This window comes from Vicugna pacos, chromosome 10, assembly GCF_048564905.1.
Source record: "Vicugna pacos chromosome 10, VicPac4, whole genome shotgun sequence".
NCBI lineage: Eukaryota > Metazoa > Chordata > Mammalia > Artiodactyla > Camelidae > Vicugna > Vicugna pacos.
In genome coordinates, this window is record NC_132996.1 from 18,116,701 (window position 1) to 18,144,393 (window position 27,693).

The window sequence follows — 27,693 nt, forward strand, 5'->3', positions numbered from 1 at the left end:
TACAAAATGTAGGGACAATTGGTATATTGATAAAAACAGTCATAAAACCAAGTGATTTATAAAAATAAATGAAAAACTGATACCATTGTTTGATTCAATCAATACATATTCTTTGAGCAAATGATAAATGCTAGACACTGGAGATGTGGCAATAAACAGCTCTAGTCCCCATGGTCTCCAAGTCAGATGATGTGGTAGATAACTTTACCAATTACAATAACGATTTAAGTAAAAATATAAAATAAGAGTTTTAGTTGAAACTTTGAGCAATGAAAGTGGAATTTAAATAATTGTTAAAAAAAAAAAACCTCATGGAGATATACATATCAATATGGAGTCTCCAAAAATGCATTCATTCCAATAGTGTCTAGTAAGTTTGAAAATAAGTTTATTTGGACAGATACTTATTTTCTTTCCTGGAAGACAGTTAGCGTGGCAAAGTCTAAAACCATGTTCCTGTGTAGGTCAGACTTTGTACATTTCAAAAACACTTAAACTGTTCTTATCACTCCAAACCTAGCAACAGGTTGAAGGGTGCTGAGTAACTTGAACTTTCAAGACAGAGACCCCAAATATTTTTACTTTGTCACAGCAATTTCCAGGCCCCTCCTCTGCTGCATCCTGGTTGTCACTCAGTTAAGTTAACTGACTATATGATTTATGACTATGAATGTGAAATGTCTTTCTGTGCTAGGCTCTATCCCAGGCACCGTGATAGGCATTAGACCTCCAAATGCTAAGTATGACATTCTTTTCTCCAGGAATTCCAACTCTGTTGAGGGAGGTAATTTCACTCCCTTCCCTAAAATACAGAAAACCACAGTCCCACGTGACCTTACCATTGTTCAAAAAAGTTTTCCTATTGTATCAGTTCTCTTTTTCCCCCAGTTCATAGGCTATTACCATGTAATACTGCTTATGGGTATGGGCATCCCATAGAGAAGGAGGCCTTCTGAAAGGGTTTTGCTTCTCCTACTAGTTTGTGTGTCATTATCTGAAAATAGGCATAAGTTTTACCTTTGTTTAACTCTGTTTTCTCCACCTGCAAAGATCCAAGTTCTGAATGTAATTTCACAGCAGCCTATATATTGTTTCGCTTTCCTTTATGTTGGCCATTGCTGCATTGCAAGGGTCAGCAGACTCTGTGAGTCCCCTTCCTTTCCTTTTCTTCTTTCAAGTCACCATTTCCAAGGCAAAAACATAAAAATATGGAATATTATTTTCCCTATTATTTCCTAATATCCTAATAATCCCCAATATTTTCCCAATATTCTATGTTCCCTAGTAAAAGTACTTTATAAATGCTTATATTCCCTACAATTATAACCTTGCTTTTTTTTAACTCAAAAGAAGATGTTACTGAAATATGGCTCATACCTTAGGGAATCTCTTTCCCCAAATAGCTATTTATTAATATAACAGCTTAACTGAATCAAACCATCAAGCCCAAATGAGGTGCCTTTAATATCCTATTTGATGGATTAGTCTAGGGAAACATTCTTGGACATGTTGTGGAGTTCTGGAACCTGCTTTTTCCAGTAAATGTGTAGACATGGCAGAAGTTGCCCCACCTCTCAAAGGAAAGGAATCATCTGATAGAAAGCAACCTCTCCCTTGTCTATATGATGTCTCTCCCCAAAGAAAGAAGAATGAAAATAAGGAAGACGTTTAAATGAAAGTTTAAAAAAAAAAGAGAAGAGAATTGAAAGAAAGAAGAGATTCATACTAGAGAAGTAAAAGGAAGGAAAAAAATAATTCAACTTGATTAAACATCTACAAAGTTTAGATGCTATCCTAGATGCTTTACAAGTGTTATTTTTTCCAATCTACATAGTTATCAAACAAACAGAGAAATGAGGGGGCAGAAGGGAAGGAAGGAAAGTAGAACAGGATAATGGGAGGGGAGAGAGACATCAGGAAAGAGGAGAAAGAGGAAAAGGAATTGGGCTGTGGGCTTCTAACCTCCAGGGAGTGCTTTTATAATCTGTCAAGATTGGAGTGCTATCAGCTATCAGCACCTCTCTGGTGGACAGTTCCCTGGAGTCCTCTGGCATTCTCCCGCCTCTCCCCAGACCTCCTTTTTCTCCTCAGAATGTCTCCTTGGCAGAAAAGTGGTTTTGTTTGCTCATTTGTTTATTTAAACAAAGCCAGTGTTGTTGTAAGAGAGTGGTGATCCCAGAGGATTCATTAATTGATATATCACTATATATGTTTTTGTCATCAGTAGAATAATTTTTCTATATATGAATATTTTTGAATTGCTGATGTCTGACTATTATGGTATGTTGTTTGTTTTTAATTTAAGGGAATACATGTTCATTGAGATGATTAAAAAAAAACATAAAATCAGAAAGAAAACAAATTTTAGAAAATAGTATTGTCCCAGAGGACTGGAGATAAACTCTATTAATATTTTAGTGCATGTTTTTCTCTAGTTTCCTGGTACTATGTTGTTGTTGGTCTACATATAGATTCATTTTTAAAATGTAGTTGTGATCATATTGAGTTTACTTTTGAATGTTTTAAATTTATCTTAGAATTTGTATGATTTGTATATATATTTTAATAGCTGTGTAACAGATTACCATTCTTTGGATATTTAGGTTTCCCCTCCTCAAATTTGTTACTGTTAAAACTAAATAAAATATATATCTTGGGGAATAATTCTTTCTTGGATTTGGAATTATTTCCTTTGGATAGTCTAGAATAAGTGGGATTGCTAAGACATATTTTAAATATTTTACAACTCTTGATGATCGGTATTGCTAAATTCATTTTAAAGATGGCAGTATGAATTTACACTGCTACAAGTTACTTTGTATGTAATAACATTCTCCAGCTTCAAATAATTTTCCTCTACTTTGTGGATTTATAAATAAAAGGTAATTAGTTTGTTTTCCTGTGAATAAGGTTAAAACTTTGTTAGACTTTAAGTTAATAGGTGTCTTATGACTATATTGGTACATTCCAGTTTAAAAAATATCTAAGATGCAGAAAATCCAAGTGTTCAGAATGGGTATATTAACAGCTATTTACACTGTCAAGGCATTCATCCTTGTCCCAACACATACACACGATCCTACTACCATGTGCCAGATACTGTTCTACATGCTTTACAAATGTCAGCTCACTTCATCCTCATTATAATCTTTAGAGATGGGTATAGTAGTTATCTCCATGTTAGAGATGGGGAAACTGAGGCATACAGAGTCTAAGTAATTTGCCTAAAATCATCTAACTTTTAAGTAGCAGAGCCAAAATTTGAGCCCAGGCAGTTTATGTCTAGAGCCTACACTCACTTCCAGAATTAAATATAAGGTTTTTTCCAAATAACAACTTCTTATAAAGGCCTTTAAATTAGGAGTCAATTTGCAAAAATATAATTTATATATCTTTTCTGGGAAAAAAATCTGAATTTGAATGCAAGGCACACCTGTCAGAGGACTCAGCTTTATTGTAAAAGCTTGATTTACTTTTTCTTTCAAGAGGAGTTTGATCTAACACACCATATCCTAGTTTTCATGTTCTCATTTCCTACATGAGGTTACTAAACCATCTAGACAGGAAGTGACATTCTGAAGACCACACAACATGTCATAGAGCCATAACAAGAACTAGGTCTCCTAATTTCTGACTCAGTGTTAATGTTTCTGTGCCACAACCTCTAACTATGAACTAGAAGTTCTGAGAGTGAAGATGGGAGAAGAGCAACTGACAAGTTTTATCTGTAAAAAGAAGGGAAAAACAACACCTTGCTTATAGGCCTGCTGATAGGATTAAGTGATATGTCACATACAGAAACGTTTAGCATGATGTCCGGAATGTGGTAAATATTCAATACATATTTTCGTCTTCCATTTTATTAAAGCTACTTCTCAAACTGTTGAAAACCTTGAAAACTGTTGATAGTCAACTGAGCAGTGCTCTGTAGTCAAGTACACTGAAATTCATTCATCAGCAAATGAGGAGTACTTCAACCTACTAACACATTGTTAAAGTGTTTTAATGCCACAGAAGGCAGAATTAAATGTTTACATAATTCACACCAAAAAAAAAAATACTAGATTAAATCTGACCCAGAAAGAGAAAATGAAAAATGGGCTGATGAGTGAAACAGGTGCTGAATATCCCAAAGAAGCAGGTTGTAAAGGCCTTGTGTCCCATTTGACAAAGTGTACTTGCCAGTTCAAGGTCCTTTTCAAATTTCTTTTTTAATAGTAGATAATTGGGGAGGAAGGAAACCCTAAATATCAAAAGACAAAGAGGGTTAAATGTTATGCAGTCACTAAAATATGTTTGTAAAAATGACTGTTGAGGCAAAAAATTTAGGATCTTGAAAGACCACTGACTTATTTTTTGTAATTGGTATGAATTCTTTTGCCTTCTTCTCATTGTGGATATTCAGGTAAATTCCAAAGTCCATATGGTAAAACCACCTCCAGTCCTTCTGAATTAAATTACCTCTGGATTCCTGTGGCATCCAGTACTTAATGTTTGAATCTTAATTTTAATATTCAGCTGTAACTTCCGTTTACTTATTCTATTTGTCTATCTCAACTGTGAGCTCCTTAGGGGGAGGGGCCACATCCTATTCATTTAGTACAGTGCCTAAAAGATCCAGTAACTAGAGCTGTACCTATTCCATACATAGTAGTCAATATATATTTGTTGAATGATTGAGTGAATTATATGAGTGCTTGTCAATGTTTGCTGAATGAATTAGTTAAAAAATAAATGGTTTGTATTTTGTTATAGTTCATTTGTCATTTTCATTTAGCAGTTTGCCCCTGAGAGCCTCTTGTACTGTCTAACTTCCTAGAGCTTATGTTCCATAAAACATAGTCTAGGCATTACTCAATGTGTTCCCCTGATATCATGGTTAATTTTATGTGTGAACATGACTGGGCCATGAGGTGCCCAGGCATTTGGCCAAAAATCTGTGAGGGGCTTCTGGATGAGATTAACATTTGAATCTTCAGATTGAATGAAGCAGATTCTTAAAGTGGGTGGGTGAACCTCATCCAATTAGTTGAAGACCTGAATAGAGCAACAAGTCTGAGCAAGAAGAAACTCTTTTTTGCCTTACTGTTTTGACTTGGGATATAAGTCTCTTCTGGCTTTTGGCCATAAAATGAAATATCAATTCTTCTTGGGTCTTTGGCCTGCAGGCCTTCAGGCTGGAACTTACATCATTGGCTCCCCCGGTTCTCAGGGCTTCTGACGTGGACTAAAACTACATATTGGCTCTCCTGGGTCTCCAGCTTGCTGACTGCAGATCTTGGGACTTCTCAGCCTCATTAATCATCAAATGAGCTGATTCCTCATAAAAACTTCTTTCCCTCTCTGGAGAACTGTAATACACCTGGTGTCTAGGGTGAGATGCCTAGACGTGTCATCACTAGTAAGTCATTCTTGTTTAGTAAGTTATGGAGGAACTAATGGATTGTGAATATAGTTGTCTCTCCATGCCATGAGGAGGCTGTTGCAGTTAAACTTTTTTTCTCAGAAGGTCATGGATTTATTTCATTATAAATCACATATTATAATTCCAGATGTAGTAGTAGGAATCATTCAATGCTACTTTAATGGTCTTTCCATCTGTATTTATATCTACATTTACATATATGAAAGTTCTTGTTAGCCTTATGAGCACATTGTACATTGCAGTAATGATTAATTTTTTTAATGAAAATTTCAGTGATCAGGTCAAATAGAATAAGAACATTGTCCTAAATTATGACTTCTAGAAACCTCATAAATACTATAATATTTTGAAACATCATTTTTAGGTATGTGTGTGTAACTACTAATATAAACTATATTATTTTTGATAGTGTTCCACTGCAATATCTTTATTAAAGTTTTATCCAAGTTTTTGAGGTGATTTAAATCATTTTATTTGATGAGTGAGCACACTGAAAATAGTCATAATCTCTAAAATGCTGCTCTAATGTATTCTGGCTGCCTTAACATCCACAATATAGATTAAACCAACCAGGGATTAATATTGCATTATATCTCAAATAATGATAGCATCAAATAATGATTACTGATATCACTTTCATAAGATTTCAAATAATATGATAGCTACCATCATGTCCAAGTTGGCTTGCTATCTAAGATTAGAAGAGATTGATCTTTCCTTTGGAGCCATGTATCCAACTATCCTCACTATGTTTCGTGAAAATCTCCATTTGGAGAAAGATAGGTACATGTGTCCGTTAATCGGTTTCTATCTCTCCTATCTATTATATTTAGCACTATAGTGGGCATCTTATGGTTACTCAAACACAGTACGATAGGGTCTCTTGGACTTAGTTTGATTAGTGAACCAGCACTAAGAAATACGCAAGGTAAAAAAGGGTAGGTTGGTCAACTCTTACTGAGTGTTTATTATGCACAAGTTTCTGTTCTAAGGACTGTACATAAATTAACTCACATACACTCAAAATAGTTCTATGAAGGGAGCTGTCAATCCCTATGGATACCATCTCTTCATCTGTACAACTAATATCAAGTGAGGATCTACAAAATAGTTCATATTTTAAAAATAGTTTTATACTTCAGTAGGTTAGGAAGCCCTACTACAGACAATGAGAGGACAAAAGATTCAGTGATTTCCTTAAAGATAGTTAGAGAAGACTGTTTGAAGATAACTGAAATTAATCTGGACTTTTCAGGGCCTTGGACTAGGTCAGAAAGAAAAAAAGAGTTTAACTTTGGACTCAAGTCTACTACTGATATCTGTAGTCCAACACTTCTTTGCTAGTGTTGAAAGAACATGATATTAGAAAGTAGTGGTGTGGTTGAAAGTATACCTTCTCCTTGAGTGGAAGAAAGGAAGGGAGAAAGAGGAGAAAGAAGGGAGAGAGTGTTAGACTACACCCTCTCCTGCCATCTGGGCAAAGCAGAGAGATCAGCTAAGCCTGGATGAGTTAGCCTGAGTATATTCTTGGGTAGGCAAATAGAAGTAGGAAGCAAGTCCTCAGGATAGAGGTTGGTATTAAAAGGTGTTGTGTGATTAGACCATTAGCTTTGTGGCATTGCGGAAGCCCTTTCATTTTTCTTAGCTTCCATTTCTTTATCTATGCAATGGGCAAAAGATATATTTAGTAGGCTTGTTATACCAATCAAATAAGAAAGCAGTTAATATGTCTGGCATAGAATAGGCATGAAATAGATCTTAGTTTTCTTCCTCTCACTCCCTCAAATGCAGTCCCTTCCCATTTCACTTTTGTTTATATTAACATGGTATAAAAGAGCCTACAGAGAGACTTTTTCACTTTCACATCTAAGATTCAAGAGTGGGAAAGAAGAAGTTTACTATGTGAACTTAAGCTATGTTCAGCCCACATTTACTGAGTGTTCAGTGTGTTATCATTTTGTAGGAAGATCTTACTTATCATCCCTAGTATATTATGAATATGTATACATCCCATTTTCTCCTATTTGAAGTAATTCTGTCCTCTCCCATGAAGAGACTTACCTTACAGAGTTTGTGAGAGACTGCTCCCAACCCCCCAAAGCACCTTCCAAGTGAGCGTAGATTCTGTAATGTGTATGTTACTATAGCTGTTGTTACTCAAGGTATTGGTGCCTGAAGGTATTAAGTAGATAACTCTGTTCCTAACATTTGCTGCCCAGGAAAAATTTGCTTTACATACCAGTAAACCTTATTTTCTTTACTTAAAGGGCCAAATGACCATCAGAAAGGAATGCTCCTTGGGGTTCTGCTGCTTGCCTATTTCCCAAATAAACCTTTCTTGAGTTCTGTAAAATGAAAACATTTCTCTCTGTGCTTCAGCCTTGTGCGTTGCCCTTTGCTGGAGCTATTTCCCCAGCAAATTGCTATGGATGGTCTCTCAAGCCAGAGGGAAGAAAAAGGTTTTATAATGAAAATGCTGACAGGTTCTTATCTCCAGCAGTATGAGTAGGGATGCTATGATCTCATTTATTGTAGAAACCGGATCCCTGTTTTGGCTGAAGGGAGATCAGGCATCCTCCAGAGCTGTGGGGTTTTGAATCTTTATCTAGAAAGTTTGCAAGGAAAAAAATGTAACTGTAGGGAAATAGGAAACCAGGGCTATGTAAACTGCACCTTTGTTCTTCTGGGAAAATAGTAAGTTGAATTCCAGTAAAGTTTTCAGGTGAAGGTGGTCAGAGGGTGGAAATAGGGACTGTGTATCTGTTAGCCGCATGCAGGGCTTACCCTTTGTAGTGATTTTATCTGACTACTCGGAAAGAAACTTCAACCCTGATCTTATTCATATTTTAAGATAATGATCATCATTATTGTATGGATATCATTCTGAAATTAGTTGTCTTTTATCCCTCAACACAACAGCTCTATGAAGTATCTATTTTGTGGCTGAGGAAACTATCGCACATTGAGTTTAAACTTTTCTTCACTGGAGATGTTAAAGTATTTAGCTGAAGACTATATTTCTGAGATGTTATTTAGGTGATCAAATAACTTGTTGGAAACAGACTGGAGATTCTTTTAGTCTCTTTCATATTCATACTTTCTAAATGATACTATGCCTTGCCCAAAGTCACAAAGTATGTAGTGGTGGCTCTGAGGTTTAAGCTCAGGTTCCTGATCATAAGCCCAGGGAAAGTCTCTCTCTTGCTTGTTTGTCCCTCCCTAAGCATTTCCTAGGGACTGACCATGCTTCCAAGGCATTTAACCAAGATATTTCTGGGATCTTGCCAAGAATAGAGGGCAGAACTGGTGCTTGTCCATAATACCCATTTATGTGATCAAGATGGGTATGTGTTAACTATATTGAATCTTGAAGGGCTGAGGGTATACAGTGAATGGACTCAGCAAATGTGTACCAAATCAAGAAAACTGCATCTGTGCAATGAAGACAGGTCAACATTTCAGGCAGTAAGGGCGGAAGTGGAGTTGAATGACTTTGAGATATTGGTCCCTTCTTTCTTTTGGTTTCTAACCTCTTGCATGTAGCCCCTAGTCTGGAACTACAATGTCTTTTATGCTCCTGAAACAGGTAGACGTGAGAGTATGCACTTAGGCCAGATGAAGGCACTGGTTTTCTCTTTCGTTTTTAAAAATATCCCGCTCTTAGAGTCCAGGACCAGGTATTACCTTCCTCCTTCCAGTCAAATCGGTTTCACATAGAGCTTCATTATCGGTTATTTGTATTTTTAGTGTTAAGCCAAGGAACTCAACAGGAATTTGCATCTGCCAAAGCCCTGCTACTTTAGTCACAGAGATTTCTGAAGGCAAACATACCCTTGAAAAATAAAAATCTTCATATCTGAGTATAGATAGTGTAGGTGGTAGGCTTTTTGGGTTCTAAGGAGGCAAAGAAAATTGCTTATAAAGTTGATTTCAGATGAACTAGCTTTCTACAAAAACAAAGTCTAGGTGTTTGTTTGCATAATTGTATTTATAGGCTTAGCTAATTTTTGGAAGTTGTCAGACACCCACATTCAAATTTTTGTTCCATTCATATGGATTTGGGAAGATAATTCCTAAATTTTCTGACCCCAAAGGATAACCTCAGATGTTTTATTTTACTTTAGCACAGCTAGGTATTCTGCAATTTTGAATGAGCATTTGGCATTGGTATATAAATCTTCTTCATATACATCTTTACAGAATAGATCTATCTGGGAAATGTTAGGTTTCTTTTGTAGATGTTGGTTAATTTGTCCTCTTTACATTTAATTGATAATGTTTTATTTCACTTAATTTCTCTCTGAAACAGTGTAGGAAAACTGTGAACCAACTTCAATTTCAGTGCAACTAAATTTTAGCAAATCAAGAGATAATGAATGGGCTTATATAGATTTACAGAGGTTTGGCTTTTTTTTTTTTTCCCCTAATCAAGTGCTTTATGTCTGGAGAAGCAGATTTGCCAGAATTCATTTAGTCAGTGCCAGTGTATTAACTTTAAGGACTTGATGTTGTGCCTTACAGGTGATAGTTTTGAAGATCCTTTATTATCAATCACAGCCTAAGTTCCATCCATTTAATCTAATTCCATATTAAGTTACAGTGAATTTATTACAGCATTCCAGTGTGCTTATTCAGAAAATATTAATGGGGTGGCTTCCACAGTGTGTCTACAGTTGCTTACCTTCAAATGAATAATCCTGATGTATTGAACAGTTTGAAGTTTGTGCCTTGAGTACTGCCTGGCTGTTCAGAGCTCTCAGACACTCTCTGTGTAGCTGCTTTTGGCTATGAATCATGTAGCACCTTGTAACTGCTATCTAATGATTGCTTATAAGCATTCTACTTCCCTGCCCAGCAAAAACATTATTAGTTTATTTAGCAAATAAGTTATTTATCCTCTTCTACACTTGCCCAGTGCCTTACAATGGCATGGATTCTTTCCAAGGAGGGAGAAGATGAAAGAAATTGTAATAGTATGGCTAATACCTGCTTATCCTTCAGAACTTTGTTTGTGTCATCTCCTCATGGAAGATACTCCTAGCCACCACATCATCTCTCTGCACCCATGGAGTTGCAAACTTCTTTCTATCATATTGAGCTGAATTGTCACAAGGCTGCAAATACCACGAGGTGTCAGAGTCTGGGACTTAACATCTTTAACACTTAGCTACTAGTATAGTGCTTGCAATATCCTACATACTCAATATATGTTTATTGAATAAATGGCTTATGTAATCTTTATGTTTAATTATTTAGGCAAGAGAGACCTACTGTTAATTTCAAAGAGGAAGAATGCGTCCTAGTTTTGTTAAAGCTTCTCTAAGTTCTCCCAAAATGACACCCATCATACTTTATATTTAAGATATTTTTAGATGCATATAATTTCTACTGAACTCCATTTCATGAGAGCAAAGGGGAAAATGAAACACTCAATGAATATACATTAAGTGAACAAATAAATGAATCCCTCAGTCCCCAACACTGACACTAAGAAGTTGGTTGATAAGTACTTGGTGAAGAAATGAATGGATAAATGAATGACTATAAACATAACATCCCATGGTAACTTTGTGAGTTAGTTTAAATCCATCTTAAAACGATTTACAGTTTCCTAACAGCTGGAAGGGAACTGTTTTTTGCTTTCATTGCTTATAAACTGACATCAGCTTTCATCTCTCTGACACCCTCGGAATCCAGGTATTTTCCAGTGTCTTTAATAGAATGGAATGATTTATAGTAAGACCTTTGAGAAGAGCTGGTCATATACTTTACAGGATGACACCTGGCTTCAGTGCTGCCATGGGAATCTAGCAGCCTGGGTGCTCTGGGAAAGACACTGGAAAATTCCCCTCTGTGTGGCATGCTTCTCAGCACCAACATTTTCTCCATCCCAACTAAACTAGAATTATCAATCCCTGTGTAAGTCCTTCTAAATTAAGTCCAGGTAAAAGTCGTTTATTTTCCATTTGTTTGCTAATCTACTTTGAATGCTTCATTCCCTTGAAGAAATTGTTCTGGCCAACTAGGCAGAACTGCTAGAGACTGTTGCTAAGAGTAACCAGCTAAGAAGTTCTTAAATTAACAGACCACCTCAAATCCTTTCTAGAAATGAGTATCTGCACATGTGTGCCTGCTCACACTTAAATAACTTAAATGACAGATGTTTATGTAGATGAATAAGTGAGTCATTACCCACAGATTCAGGTTGAAGCAGGGCTTCTGTGTAGAAGAACTGATCTAGAGGAGGAAAAGGATATAATGAATTAGGAAGAGCTCTGTTCAGTAGTGATTAAGCCATTTGAATATCAAAATGTTCCATATTTTAAAAATCATTATAGTGGTATGAATCCTGGCCCATAGGTAGGAAATCTGGCTTGTGTACCCTGGGGGCCAGGCCTCTCTTTTACTTACATATCACTCTGCTCCTACTGCCCAGCCTGATACCCAGCACATAGTAGGTGATTATTAATATTTTCTGTTTAAGTGAAGGAATGACTGTCTAGATAGCAGTTCTACTTTATCAATGAAGAAATGGATAGAAGTAAATAACATTCCACAGTTTTATGGAGAGAAATAAGCTAAGCTAGTCTTCAAGCCCATGTCTCCCTAACTCTGAAAACTGTACTCTAAAATGAAATGTTGCTTTTTTTTTTCCCAATACTTTGTAGGACCCAAGCCTAGACACCTTATGCCTTCAGAACTGGCATCTACAGTTCCGAAGGCATGAGATGTGTATCGTAGAGGTAGAGATGGGAATTCATAAATTAATAAGATCTGAGTTAAAAACTCAGCTCCTATCATTTATTAGTAGCAGATGCTTAATATTTAGCAAGATACTTAATACTTCTGAAGACTAGTCTTCAAATGCACAACGAAAATACTAGTGGCTTATTAAAACACATATTGTAAGAATTAAATGCGATTGTAAATTAAATGCATAAACACTTAGTATGACTAATTGACATATTGACTAATATTATTGACTAATATTACTGACTAATATTATTACTCAGAAATATTGACTAATATTATTACTGTTACTTAAAGCAGAGGAGAATACAATGTGATAATGTGCTTTTCTGGGGAAAAGAACAAATAAATAAGTAAGTAACTAAGTAAGTAAATAGCCTTGCATAACTGAATATTTGTAGCACTATTTTTAATCTATTTTTTAAGTTTATAAGGGACTGAAAAGTATGGCTCTAATGGATCTTCCTAGCCCCCAGGGCCGTTTTCATTCTCTTATTTAACATTGTAATGAGAATTTCTTCAAAGTTGAAGACTTGGCTAACTTGCTTATGTTAATTATCATCATTTACATGCCAAAACCAGTTTTTCTCTAACCCCAGCTCCAGACCCAAGTATCCAATTGTATGTTAAACGTTTTGACAAAAGTAGAATTGAGGGTGGAGCATTTTGTAGAATTGACCTTTTTTGTTTATCTCAGAGGGGAAGCACTTGTGGCAGAGGATGGCTTGGCCCTTGCAAATATGAATGATAAATATTTGCTTTTTTCATTTGATTTCATTTGCTTTTTTAATTTGCTTCAGCACACAGTCTATCTAGGAAACCATGGTCTTCCAATTTCTTATGGTTTTGTTCAGATATCATCTGAAGAAAGAAAAGTCAGGGATTTACAGGTCAGGGTCTCAGGGTTTTCGTTAGAGAAATTGAGTAATCCCTACTACAGGGGCACAACTGAAACTGTGATTCATGTGAACTGTGACACCTTACAGTCTTTCTTGTAATGACAGCACATTTGTTTTTAAAAGAAAGATGACTCAATTAACCTAAGCATAGGAACACCTCATTCACCTAGCATAATAAGGAAATTGCAGGTTATACTCAAGCACTTTTTTCTCAAGTAAAGTAAGCCCCCTTTAAGTGTGTAAAACATTTTCTAAAGCATTTTTGGTAAAAACTCTTTAGAAATACAATGTAAACATCCGTGATTCAGTGATACTATAAGGACCAAATAAAAACAGGTGTGAAAGCTCTTTGGGGAAAATTATCTCACTAAATAATTTTCAGTCAATTTCCTATTTAACATGTATAAATCTTTTCATGTGATAGATGCTGTGTGAGGCTCTGAGAAGGCAGTGATGAAGAAAGAGAAAGAGAAAAGAGAGAGATGGTCTCTCTTTCATGGAATTTATAATCAGATGACTAAACAAATATATATACAATAAAAGTTAAAAAGAAGGAAAAGACATAATAGGAAATTATACAAAGCCTGATTTAAACTGAGAGGTCATGGAAGGTTTCACTGAGGAAGTCATATTTGGGAAGGAAGAATTTGAATCAGAAAGGTCAAGAGGAGTGGCTCTGGGTGGTAGGTGGGGGTTTCTATGAGGCTGAGGAAAAGGAAATATTTGAGGGGATTATCAAGTTTAGTGACTGATAAACGGGAAAGGGAAGTAAAAGAAAGGAGAGAGTCAAAGGATATTTCATAGTTTCTAGCCTGGAGTTCTGGGGGAGTATGTTAATGTCAACAGAATTGGGGACATTAGGAATGAGTGAGGAAGAATTTGATTCCATTTGCATTTATACATTAAGTTTAGGGTACCAGTGAGCCATCCACGTGGTTAATAAACCTCCAGCTGCAGTAGAGATTTGAGAGTTGACTGCTGTTAATGCTGTGAGAATGGGGAATGTGCAGAGAGAGCTAGAAGTTTGAAACTCCCTACTAGGAAAGGTGGAAAAGAAGTTTAGCAAAAAAGACTAAGAGATTTAGTACTGCAGCCATAGAGTAAGGAGAGAACCCCAAGAATAGGGGAGCTGATGTTACTGATAATTCATTTATTGAATCATTCAACAAATGTAATATGTATTGAATACTATGTTCCTAGTTTGTCTTAGGCACCTGGGGCATCAAGATGAATAAAGCAGATATTCAGCCTCAAAGAGAAGAACAATTATTGAGAAAAAATGGGATTTGGTAATTCCAGGAGAGACCATAGGTTGAAAGCTAAATTGTGGGTGGTTTTGGGGAGAAAGGCGGGGAGAAAGGCAGGGGGAAAGAGTAGAGGCCATAGCTGTGTATTATTTGAGAAAATCTTCAGAAAAAGAGGGGAGAAAACAGGGTGTGAACTAGACAGGTCTGTAAGGTTTGGTGGAAGCTCTGCTCGAGCTTTTAGGCTGTGCTATGGCAAGAGAAGGCAAAGGAGACACTGTTGGGTGGAGAGTAAAGGGAACCACCCAATATTAGAAATTATAAGCCTTTTAAGTCCAAAACCAGCTTTGCTTTGAATACATCTCTTCTATTTTCTTGGCTTCACTTCATCAGTAAAAAGGAAAAAGTAGTGAAGGTGGTTCACAAGTTCTAAAGTCCCTTCAAATTCTAACATTTTGGAAGTCCCAGAGTATTGACTTGAAGAGAAAAAGTCCCAGAGGAGATGGTCAAGGTGAGAATGAGGGCCTGGGACCTAACATCCTATAATAGCTATAATAACAGTAGTAATAATAGCAATAGCAGTAGCAGTAGCAGCAGTAGTAGTAATAATACTAATAATAGTAATACTACTACTACTACTAATAATAGCAGCTATAAGAGCTATTTTGAGTAGGGTACTATGCTAGGCACATTTTCCTTCACAATAACTCTAGGAAGCAAATGTCTTTTCTCATGCTAAAAAAGAATGGAAGACTGAGTATAGAGATTCAGTGATTTGACCAAAGTTACCAGCAAATAAGCTGAAGAGCTGAGATTCAAATCAGAAAGACATGAAAATGAGATGAGACAAGTCTGCTCTCTGGAATTCTGCATCTTTAAGAAAATAGAAAGTAGTATATGGGGAGTAAGAGAAGGGGGTTGGGAACAGGGGCCCTTGAAGAGTGGAAAAGGTCTAGGTCAACCATGATTGGCAGTGGGTCCAAGGGGAGGACAAGACAGTCCCGCCCAAGTGGCTGTACCTAGGTCTGTGGTGTTCCCCCAGCCCTGTGACTGGTCTCGTGTACAGCATTCTGTTCTACAGCTTGAGAAACAGAATGGAGAAGCAGGAACTGGAGCCGATCCAGGATCCAGGACTGACACATATGTCTTGGCGGAAGTTTAAGTGGGAGACCAGGGAGTGATGGCCGGCTGTGCTGCCGTGGATGACTGCAGGCTCAAGGCTGGGCAAGGAGTCAGGGTAGCCAGAAGCTGACTGATTGTGTGGGTGCTTCTGCCTTTCCTTGCTCGAGTTATCCAGTGTGTCATCTATAATAATTAACAATGCAAATAGAGGGAGGAGGACTTGGAATAAAGCAGACCAAGATTCAGATTCCTGTACCATACCTATTCACTGTGTGATCTTCAACGAGTCATCAAACCTCTCAGTTTCTGTTTTCTCCTTTATAATGTGGGGCTATTAATGCCAGTCTTGCAAGTTATTTCAAATATTATCTGAGATAAAGAATATGAAGTGGCTTATGAATAATGGTACCATGTCATGTCGTTATTGATATTACATTTGAGTGAAATCTGATTTTGTGGAAATTTTTATTCTTCTGTTATTTCAGTTAGCCATATTTGATCAGTTTTTCTCACAGAAGAGCTGTGTTTTCTCACTTCAAACTCTCATCTTACAAAAAGAATTCTCAAAATGTCTCAACACTAATTTTATATAATGCTTATGATAATGAAGGTAGATTTTCTTGTTGTTGCCTCTTTTGCCTTTTGAACTTAGGATTCCTTTATGGATTCTGAGAATGGCTTCACTGGATACTCCTATTTGATTTCAGTGTACTCAGAATTATCCTAAGTAATTATTTTCTCTGGCAGCCATAAGGAATAAGATAAATATCATTAGTTTACACTATACCATATCATCACATGTTAAAATGATATAATTATTTACAAAGTAATGTTTTAATAAACAGTGTGATGGTTTACCAACTTCAAGTTCCTCTTGCTGGGTTAAGAGTCAATTTTAATTAATAACAAAAAAAAAACCCGAAGAAAAGTAATATTTATTATATATCTACTATATGTATTATATGTCCTACTATATGTAGGGAACTGTTGCAAGTGTTTCATATACCTAATTTTTTTAATACTCTAAATGAACATAGAAGTGTTAGCCCATTTTAAAGATGAACAAACAAGATTAGATAAGTTAAATGAGTTTCTTCCTGTCACACTGCTAGGAAGTGGTACAATGCACATTTGACCCAGAGTTGTTTAGACTCAGGTTCATGTACTTTCTCTGACATAGCCCATTAACCACTGTCATGAATGCGTAAGACTTCTTGCCATCTTGAATTCTGGAAGCCATTCTAAATGAAAGCCCTTTCTAGTTACCTCAGAACAAAAGTGGATGGAAGGGAGGAGTCCTTTAGAACTATATATCCCAAACAAGAAAGAAGGTAGGGAGTCAGTACACAGCCCATTAAGAGAAGACGCAGAAGGGAGACAGGCAAGGGAGGGGGAGGTGGAAACCAATTTTTTTTTTTTTTTTTTAGTACCTTTGCTATACCAGACTCTGAGCTAAACACCAGAACTCCAGGTTGGGGCCAGATCAGATGAAAGTCCTTTGAGAATGTTTGAAATAGAAGGATCCCAACAATGATCTCTTATTTTGCTTGAATCTAGGATTAGTCATTGTCCAACCTCGTCTAAGGACTTTTGGTGACAGAAAGCTCTTCCCCTCACCAGACAGCTCATCATGTTGTTAGGCAGGTCTAATCATTGGAAAGGACTTCCTTATATTAATAGTAATTAAATTAAAGCCATCAGTTATTACATTTCCCCCATGCATTTGGCATTTTATTAACGTCATTGCTCAGCTTTATCCTATCCCTTCAAGTGAAGTATGTCCCTATGCCACCAACACTTGGAGAGATTTAGGCACATGCCGAAGCCCTGACAGTTGATAAGAACCAAACCCAGGTCTCTTAGACTCTTCATTACACCAAGGTGCCCACCTCCGACGTCTACCCATTGACACTTTTCCAGGAAAGAAATCCAGGAGGTATAGCTGAGTTCTGCAGGGACTCAGTGCTGAACAGTGAGATGGGAAAGAAATGGAGGTAGGGAGTTGGACTTAGAGGTTAGTGGCCAGAAAATGAACATTATGGTGGCCTCCTGACTATGGGATTTTATCCATAGAAGATGACTATAAATCCTCAGGTATAAAAATAGTAATGCAGCAGAGATTGATGACTATCCCATAGTATACATATGAGGAGAAGAAATTTTATTTTTAATATTTGAATAACAAGGTATTTTCACAACTACCTAAAATGCCCTGAAGGAAGTCAAAAGTGATGAATTAAGGCACAACAAAAATACACAATATTTTCATTTGGCTTTTAGAAATTAACTGTACCCTGATTTTTGAAGTAATGGACATTTAAGAAGTATTCTAGTTTATGCCAATAATTCCAGATATCTTAGTGATTACTTTAACAAGACTTTTTTTTTTCAAATGTATACTTTGGATATATGCTATGAAAGAACAATTAAGCTTAGAGTGAATTCTAAACACCTATGACAGATGAGAAAATAGATTCTAAAATAAAATTACATTATGCAGACTAAATGCCTTTTATAATTACTTATAATTTTTAAAAAATCTATTGTATTTTTCATCAAAATGACCAAGTTTGGAATCTTTACTCTGGAATCATTCCTGTGTTGTCTGAAGAATAGCTTAATCTCTCTGAGCCTTGGTTTCTTCATTATGGGCTCAATTTAAAATCTACTGTATTGTTTTGCTGTGATAAGTATATGAAATAATACTTGTATTTAGCATAGTGTAAACATGCAGTCTGACATCAAAAACAGAGAAAGTGAATCAACTTTGTATGTGAAAAAGCAAATTATGAACTTAAAAATTTGGACTCAATGGCTATATCTCACTATTTGGATCTTTGCCTTCATAATATTTTTGTGTCATCTATTTAGTGAGTAACACGAAAAGGCCCCATTTAAGCACTGTTGTGTATTTTTCGTAAAGCAGATCAAATCCCTTGACATATTTAGAGTAAATAAGAATTTCAAGTGAAATATGTTTAATGTTATACTGACGCATGTTTCTTTGATGATAGACATTAAATAAAATAACTAATTGCACTGAATAATTGAATTTTAAAAACCTTTCAGTTGTAGGAATTAGTGGTACAGAAGGAATTGTTTCTATCAAAGGACATCATGACTAAACATACTGCTTTTTGTAGTGGAAAACAAATATATCTCAGTTCTGAACCAGCTAGTTGTAACATAATTGATGTGTACCTGACTAATTTGAACTCTAAATTATTATACAGAAGAACTGAAAAATATGTGATGGCAACATACATTTTTGGGCAGAGTGGGATGGCTTTGAATATTCACTTTCTCAGAAATTATTTTGGATAAATAAATTTTCTAGTCTTGGCTTCTTTATCATTAAAATGGGGAATAACAGTACAGCTTATGGAATTGTAGTGATAATTAAATGAGATAATACATGGAAATCATCAGGCACATTGTATGCGTCAGTGTGTAAGCATTAGAGGTATATTATGTTTCAGATTCATATAATTATACTGAAAAGGCTATACAAAGACAATTTTATTGTATGCTTTTTCTAACAAAATTTGGTTTTAAATAAGTAAATAATCATTGTATGATTGTGTTTTATAAATCTGAATAATTATAGCTGAATTTGATTAAAACCAAGTTCACCAGCATTAAACTGTTTTATATTTGAAATGTGCCTATACTTAGCAAGAGATTGGGATACCAATTAGGCTAGGAATGAAGAGGTTTATTCCGTAAGTTGTTGGCTTGTCATGTTAGATTCTTTGTGATTATACTGCCCCAGGGAATGTAGCAGTAGTCACACAATCACAGAAAACATTGCCATGTTTCATTCCAGCACTGGTCCCTTAAGGTTTTTGAAACAAAACCTAATAACTGATTAGGTTTCCTGTATCTTTCCTACAGTTCCTGTGTTGCTTTTATTTGCCCTCTAACCACAGTCAGAGGGAAAAAAACATTTCTAAAAAAAATTTCTCCTGTTGCCCAAGGGAAAAATTTGGAAGTTATTCTCAACTTTTCTATTTCTCTTACCTGCAAAGTCTACTCAGGTACCTAGTTTTGCTGATTGGATCTTCTTAATATTTTGAATTCTTCTTCCCTCCATTTGTCTACATAGACACCGACCCAGTTTATACTCTCACTTTCTCTTACCTGACCTGGATTTACCTTTTCGACTAATCTGACTCAAATCTCATCTCTCTTCTCCATGCTGTAACAGGAGGAAATTTCCTAAAATAGAAATCTGGTAATATTCCTTCTCTGATTAACAGCCTTCACATTGCCTGTAGGGGGAAAAAAAATCTGACATCCTTGGTAATGGAGCACCAGGCCTTTGTGGCCTGGATCCTGCCTCTCTAGCTTAGAAGCTAAGATCTCAGACTCTGGAATCAACAGACCTGTTCATAAATCCTAGCTCTATCATTTGTGTGTTACTTAATCTCTTTGGCCTTGGTTTTCTTATCTGTAAAATTAGAATAGTAATAGTACCTATTTCACTTGGTTGTGTTAAGGACTAAATGAGATAATATTTAGTTACCTGTGTGACACATGGTAAGATGTCCCAAATTTAGAGCCCTTAATATTATTTCTCATTTCTTCCTCCATATGTACCCTACACACTAGACATAACAAAGTGCCTTCTGTTTGCTCAACGAGTAACATTCTGTCTTTTTTTTTTTTCCCTGTGATTTTGTGTTTATTGTTTCCTCTGCCTGGTTTGTTACGCCTCTCCCCTTCTGTCTCAGTTCCCTTGTCTGCCTTGCATATCCTGTTCACCTTTCATACTTAGAAGAACTTATTAGACGAACTCAGCTCCCCATTGACAGAGCTGGAAACTCCCTTCTCAGCACCTCATTAAATTAAGGTGAAGAGAAGAGTGTGCATTCAGGAGTTCAACTGCCTAGACTTAACGTAATGACCTTGAGCAAATTACTCAACTTCTCTAATTTTATCTATAAGGGTGTGGATAATAGGACATATCTAATGGGATTATGTGAAGATGAAATGAGACAACGTATGTAACTGCTTAGCACAGTGTGTGACACATAGCAAAGGCTCAAAGACTACAAGTCAATGACTAGAATAATAAGTAGCCTAGGGTTCATTGTTCTGGCAGAGCATACGTTGCCTCATATTATCACAGTCTTGCTTATGTCCTCGACTTTACGTATACCAGACTGAAAATTCTATCTAGACCTTCTATTTTTGTGTTGCCTGCATATGGTTTGGAAACTGACTCATGATAGATCATTGATACATGTTTACTGAAGGAAAAATGAGTGAATCTCTCCACTGGTGATGATCTCATCTGAAAACTGGTAGAAATTTTATTTTTATTTTTTTTTTTAGCAGTATTCATGGAGCAGGCAGCCTGGTATAGGGGAAAACATTTCATTTCAATAAACAACAAGTACTAAGCTACAATCTCTTTGAGGATGAGATCAATGTTTATCAGTCTTTGTATCTCCAAAACATGTACATGTATTGCTCAATATATGTTAATTATTGAATAAATAATTTTTGCTGATCTTACCTGTTAAACTGTGACTAAATTATAAACAGAGAGTATTTCTCCTGTCCAGTAGTATCATTCACATAGTAAGTGGGCAATAAATTTTAAATACTTTGTAGTAACTGTGCCCCCAATTATAGACTATGTAAAAAATGCTATTACAGATCATTCCATGCAAATTGTTGAAATCTTGTTTCATGCTCTCTGACAAAGCAATTATAATTTTTGATAGTTTCCATGATTTAGTAATTTTATTTCTTCTGTAATTCTATCTATAAATTTTTTTTAGTAAGTACATGCTACCTTAAATTTGGGGGCCATATGTTAAATTCTTTTAACTGTGATAGTCCCAGTGTGGAGAGTTTAGGGTTATTATGATCCAGAAATTCTTCTGACATTGTGTTTGCAATCATATAACCTACACAGAACAGTGGAAGTTGAACACAGAGTGATTTGAAGCTAAAAAACTCAAGGTTTAATTCTTAACCTCTGCCAGCAGTATAGTTTTGGACATGTCATTTTATCTTTCTGAATTCAGTTTCCTCCTCTGTAAAATGAATCTGATTAAGACCTACTCTGCAGGACTATGAAAAAGGCTTGGAACACAATAGCACCTCAGTAAAGGTAGCCACTGTGATTTTAAACAAAGAAAGAGCAACCATTTTACTGAAACCTAATTGTTTTTTCTTATCCACCAATAAGCAATTCATTCATGGGCATCAGTGTACTGGAAGGTACCCCAAAACCCAGGAGCACTGGGGTGAATAATTTATCCACTTTCTGAACATTAACTGTTGAAAAATTGCATACAGAAGATGATTTGGAACATACAAAATGTTCTTGGAAACCACTGCTAACTTAACAATAGCTAAATCCATCTGCTCTCCTGAGTTTCATTTATATTATCCCCACTCTGTATTACAAACCCATATTTGGACTTAATTGATTCTGGATTAATATTTGATTTATTGTCTAAAAATAGCCATAGAAGAGGATCTAATAGAGAGGTCAGAATCAGGTGATAGGCCCATGGTATTTACTCTTTGTCTTTTCCTTTCATCCAAGGGTTTTGAAAGGAGGATTTTTAAAATTACAGTTTATTCTCTAATAAAGTAAAGTGGGTCAGTAAAAAAGTTTATTGAATTTACGTCATAGATCTATCTACAGAGGCAAAGAATGAGGCTAGTGTTGTCAGTCTGTCAGTATGCCTTAGTTTCTCAATCACAGGAGATAAAACATAAACTCTCCTCGGAACAAAGAGGATATTACAGGAATTTAATGATAGTGACATGTTGAAATACTTATGAAATAGAATTACTGTTTGTCTACAGTGCAGTTTTCTTATAAGGAACAGTTGCAAAGCTCACCTCTCAAATTTCTAAGGCTGTAAAATTTCATTCAAAGCCTCATGCGAACATTTTCTGTTGGATATGCGATGTTAGACTTCCGTGGTGTTTTGTGTCTTCACATCACAACAAAACCAAGTTGTCTTAGAATAATTTTCTTGAAAAGAACACTTATATCAAGGCTAAGGTGATCCATCTTGAGAACCAGATTAGGTTTCTTTCCCTTCTTTCCTCTCTTCCCTCCTTCCTTCCTCCAATATTACTTTGGCTCCTACTTTGTTATAAGCCACTGTGACAATGAGAAATGATATGATACAGGGATGAATAAGGGACTTTCCTGCCCTGGGGTCTGTTTGAAACTATAAAGTTCTTTAGGCGACTACATATGGTATGACCCATGCATCCGTCATGGGACCATATGAACATAGAAGAGAGTTAACTTGAATTTCTAGTTTGGGGAAGTCGGAGAGGAAAAGACCCTCATCTAATCCTGAAGAATGAATCAAAGTTTCCAGATGAATAGTCTGGAAAGAAAAACATTTCAGGTGGAAGGAGTAGCACATGAGAAGCAGCTCTGAAGTTCCATGGACTCAGGGAGAATGTCAAAGATTTCTATGGTGGGAATGCTGTGGTCAGAAAGGGCTGTGGTGGGAAAGGAGCACAGGGAGGTGGCAAAGGGCAGGTCATGTAAGGATGTGAGGGAATGTGGGCTTTATCCTACAGTGTTCTTTTTACCATGAGAGTACCTTAACTTGTTTTTAGAACGAATTTGAATACTTTTGTTTTTCTATAGCATTTGAAAACTGGATGTGCTGTTTGGAACGACTCTGGTAGCAGGAAGACCAGCTATTAGATATTATAAACATCCGGCATACAAAGTAATACTGCAGAGTTGGTTTCAGGTTTTAGAATTATCCTGTGAGCTTCAGATTAGCCATGTGGCTCAAGTTTGGTGTTTGTGCCACGCTATTACATGACAGCACTTCAGGCTGTCCTGATGGTAGAAAAATGCTAGCTGCTAGCATGGCTATATCTAAATCTTAATCACAGGTAAACAACTGAGAAGAACAGTCCTTGTGTTAACTAAAGAGGGACAGTGTATCTAAGTAAGTCTACAGCCCTGCAAGTATAAGTTTGTCTTCCTTTCCCTATATTCAGATGGAGATTGTAACACCATCTAACAGTGAGATATTTTGAAGGCTGACTAACTGAATACCTCTAAGACATTCTTAAAAGTTTTAACTTCATTGACCATTTAAGAAGCGAATGAAAGCTATGGCCATTTCCTCAGAAAATAGAAGCAATTGGCATGGAGCTTAGGAGCATAGGGTCTGGTTCAAACAGATCTGGGTTAATATCCCACTTTAGGTACTTATCGAGTGACAAGGTATGTTACTTCTTTAAGTCACGATTTTTTCATTGAGTTGCAATGAAAATTAGATAATGAATGTAAACTGCTTGGTATAGGACCTAGCAGGTAGCAAGTCCTCAGTAAATAAATGTTAATTATTATTATCATCATTACCATTTACCATATCAAAAATTTGGCATAAAATTTCGTGTTATCTCAGATACTACATCCACTGTAGTGAGCAGCGAAGCACGGATAAGAACCAAAATAAATGTGAAAGCTCCTTGCACAATGTTTTATACTTTAATGAATCTTAATAAATGTTTAATTTGAATTTAAATTACCCATAATAAATCCTCCATTTATATATTTAATTTTTTGCTTATTTAACCATGCAATTGACCTGGACCAAAAGCAAAGTAGTTTCAGATGAACGTATTTAGAACCAGATTTTTTTTTATTCCAAATGAAGTCTAATACTTACCTGGCAGGGGAGATACTGTGATCACCAAGTGAAGTCTAAAGGAATATGTTTATGTAACTGGTATAAACAGAGAAAATTAGAGCAGAGATTTTTTTTTTTTAATGGAGGGTCTATGATTACAAGGCAACAAAACAAATCAGTTTGCATTTCCAGCTCCCAGAGGGCTATAAATGAACAGATACATGTTGTCCGAATTTTCAAAGTAATTTACTTAATGGCCAATTATGACTAATTATGGAGATAGTTGTAATTTTACAGCTTGTAAAGGAAATCTATATAGCAGAACACAGTAAAGTTATAGCTTATTTAAGAGAGCAGGACATAGGAAAGGAATTTTTTGTTTCTTTGTTTGTTTTGTTTTGTTTTTGAATATCTCAGTGATTCCTGAGCGTTGAGCATTTTAAGTGGGCTCACATTCATTAATTTGTCTGTGAGCACCCAAACATACTGCGACAAGGCATACATGTTCATCAGCGAGGCTAAAACAAGGGCTTATGGTCTGGTGGTGGAGATGAACATGCAGCAAGGACCAATATGAGGTCTATAAAAAGTACTGCTTGTGGAAAGAGGAAGCCAGCAAAGGGAGGGAAAAGGCAGAAGTGTGGAGAAAGTGGCATGTTTGTGGAATGTAAGCAGTTTGCTTTGCTAATACCATAGAATGCTGGGGAAGGAGAAAGTTAAGGAGAATGAGTCTAAAAGAGCAGGTGGGACTGAAGGACTGGCTAATATTTCATGCCATGCTACATTGATTGGACTTCCAAATACAATACCTTCTTCAATTAGTGATGACATTTATATTGTGATATAATAACTACCCAAATGAAATTCTTAAATATCCTTACATGATAGACATATATGTGTGTGCATATGAGAAAACACACATATGGAATATTTTATGTTAATTTTTATAGAAGCTACATGTGTTTGTTGTAGGCACTTGCATGTTGGGAATCTATAATAGGAATGTTATACATATAAAAGTAACATGTAGAGATACATAATTATAATGTTACTAGTGGCTGGTAAAGTTAATCACATCTATTTAAACTAGGGAAAGCTAAACTGAATGAATGAAAATATAGAATAGACCATTATTCTATTTCTAAATTATCTCACATAAGAAATAATATTAAATATATTTTTGATAAATGGTGTTACTCAAAGATCAAAGACCTATTTCAATAAATATTTACAATGACTTGTAGCTATTGACCAATGTGAATAAATGTATGTAAAGTGCTTTAATGTGGTTTGTTACTAGTTATTAAATAATTTTCTACTGTTTTTCCCCTCATTGTTTAACATGTTCATATTTTCATCGGTAGTTAATCTTTCCATAGATAATTCAAGTAAAATTTTAGCTAGTGAAACTGTCTAAGTTGTTGCCAGTTCTAAATACTTATGAATACTTTGTGAGCACAGATAAGACACAGATAAGATTTGGGCCTAGATCATTGCCTCAGGAAATTTGCAGCATAGGAGAGGAGATAATATGTTAGTTACAAATACAATTAAAGGCAATAACTGGTACCATGAAAGAAAAATGTGAGAGTTCAAAGTTGGGAGGAATTACTTCCAACTAGAGAATATCATGGAGGGCCTTAAAAAAGGAAGTGACATTTGAGCTGAACCCAAGGGGATGAATAGGATTTATACATATGGAAAAGATTTGAAGGTAAAAGGGCAGGGGATTATAAAGAAGAGGGGCAGAGATATGAAAAACTGTCCTGTGGAATATGAATAACATGTTACTATATAGCTGAAAGCCATTTATTTATGCCATGAAAATTATATGAATTTACATATGAATGGAAACTATCATATAAACTGCAGCTATAGTGACATCTGTCACTTTCATACTCTCGTTGTCAGTGAGTACAATGGTTCAATGCATGGGCCTTGGAATCAGAAAAACCTGGCTTAGAATTATCAGCTCTGCCTCCTGTAAGGTTTGTGATTTGGAGTAAATCATGTAACCTCTCTAAAACACAGTTTCCTTAAATGAAAATAGTAGAAATGTCCAACTCACAGAACTGGTATAATAATTAAATGAGATAATGAATATATCACTGTGGTTGACACATAATAATTATTCAAGGAACATGCTACATTCCATTAAATGGTACGTAGGTCTTGAAAAAGAAATTGATTTTTAAATTTCTTTCACATGCTCTGCGTTGTTTCCCATGAGAGAAGGAATGGGAAGATAGCCCTAGTAAGCTATCTTGGTCATAGAAGGGGAGCGTGGAAGAAGGAATACAAGCACTCCAATCTTTGTTTTCTTCTCATTCTGTTTAATATAGTTGCATTTTAACATACGCCTAAGCCATGCAGTGTTTTTTGAGTGTTATTTATATGGCTCTGTTCAAAGTATGAAATTGTCTCTTATCCTCTCGAGCTTAATTGTGTATGGTGTCCATGTGTGTGCTTGTCTAGCTATTCATTTCTGCTGCCTCCTAACAGACTAGATGTAATCATGGTAGAAACAAAATTTTGTACGTGTAGTTTCCTACTTTATGCTCTTATGGCTATAATGATGAGTAAACTGATGTGTGACCAATTGTACCTAGAGAATGGTCAGACCTCTTTTTAACTTATGTAGTATAGTATGACGATGGGGAAAACATAATTAATCACAAGAAAGATGATGTCATGGTACTCATACTGAAGTTCTTAACTATTTAAATATGCAACAATTACTTACGAACCTGTTCATTCTCATGCTTATATTTAACACCAGAGAGGTGAGTCATGTCCTCATTATCTTTGACTCAATAGTTGCTCAAGTTAAATCTTCTATTGAGGAGGAGGGATGATTCTACAGTATATCTAATATGCTATGTCTTTTTGAAACATTGTTTCTCAATGGATACAGTCATTAACAAATTCAAAGGATCCAAAACAGAGTCTTTTAAAATTACATTCAATTCTGGATGTTGGTTCTGCCTTGAAAGGATGGATTAGAAAACAAGATCTCAGGTATCCCATCTCTAGAAGTATTAGTAGAAGTCATTAAATGGTAAATTTATACTCGATAGGAATTAATATGCAGATTTTCTTCTGAAGAAGACTTGTAAGCAGTTTCTCATTTCATATTTATATCCATGTATCTATGTGCATATGAGTCATTATAATAAATTTTGTATATTGAAAAATCCAGGTAATGAGGAGAACTACCATTTCTTGAGTTACTGCTGTACTGATTAACTGTCAGCCACTGCACTAGCATTTTACATACATCATCTTGAATCTGTTTACTATTACAATGAAGAAGGTTTTATTCTACATGTTAAGGAATTCAAATCCAGGGTCATTTGATTTCTGTGTAGCTAACTAAATATAAGCAGAAACTGTTGAGAGATCATATACTTTCACTCTTGCTTTTGAGGATTCATTCATCAGTGAGATGGTCTGGGTGAGACTCCTAGTAATGTGTCATAAGTATAAATGTGATGGAAATGGTGGGGCGCAGAAGAGTCACGTCTGAGCTGATCTTGCCTGAAGGGCTTTCTCCTGCAGAAAAAGAAATGTCCTAGGATGGGTATTTTAAGCAAAGGGAATGAGGTTTATGG

At 35.8% G+C, this 27,693-nt stretch overlaps 1 protein-coding gene across 3 annotated transcripts in view; it reads left to right on the plus strand.

The window, feature by feature from the left end:
- DLG2 (discs large MAGUK scaffold protein 2) overlaps nt 1–27,693 on the plus strand; it is a 1,735,130-nt gene that overhangs the window by 671,074 nt on the left and 1,036,363 nt on the right. The gene's annotated exons all lie outside the window — the stretch shown is intronic.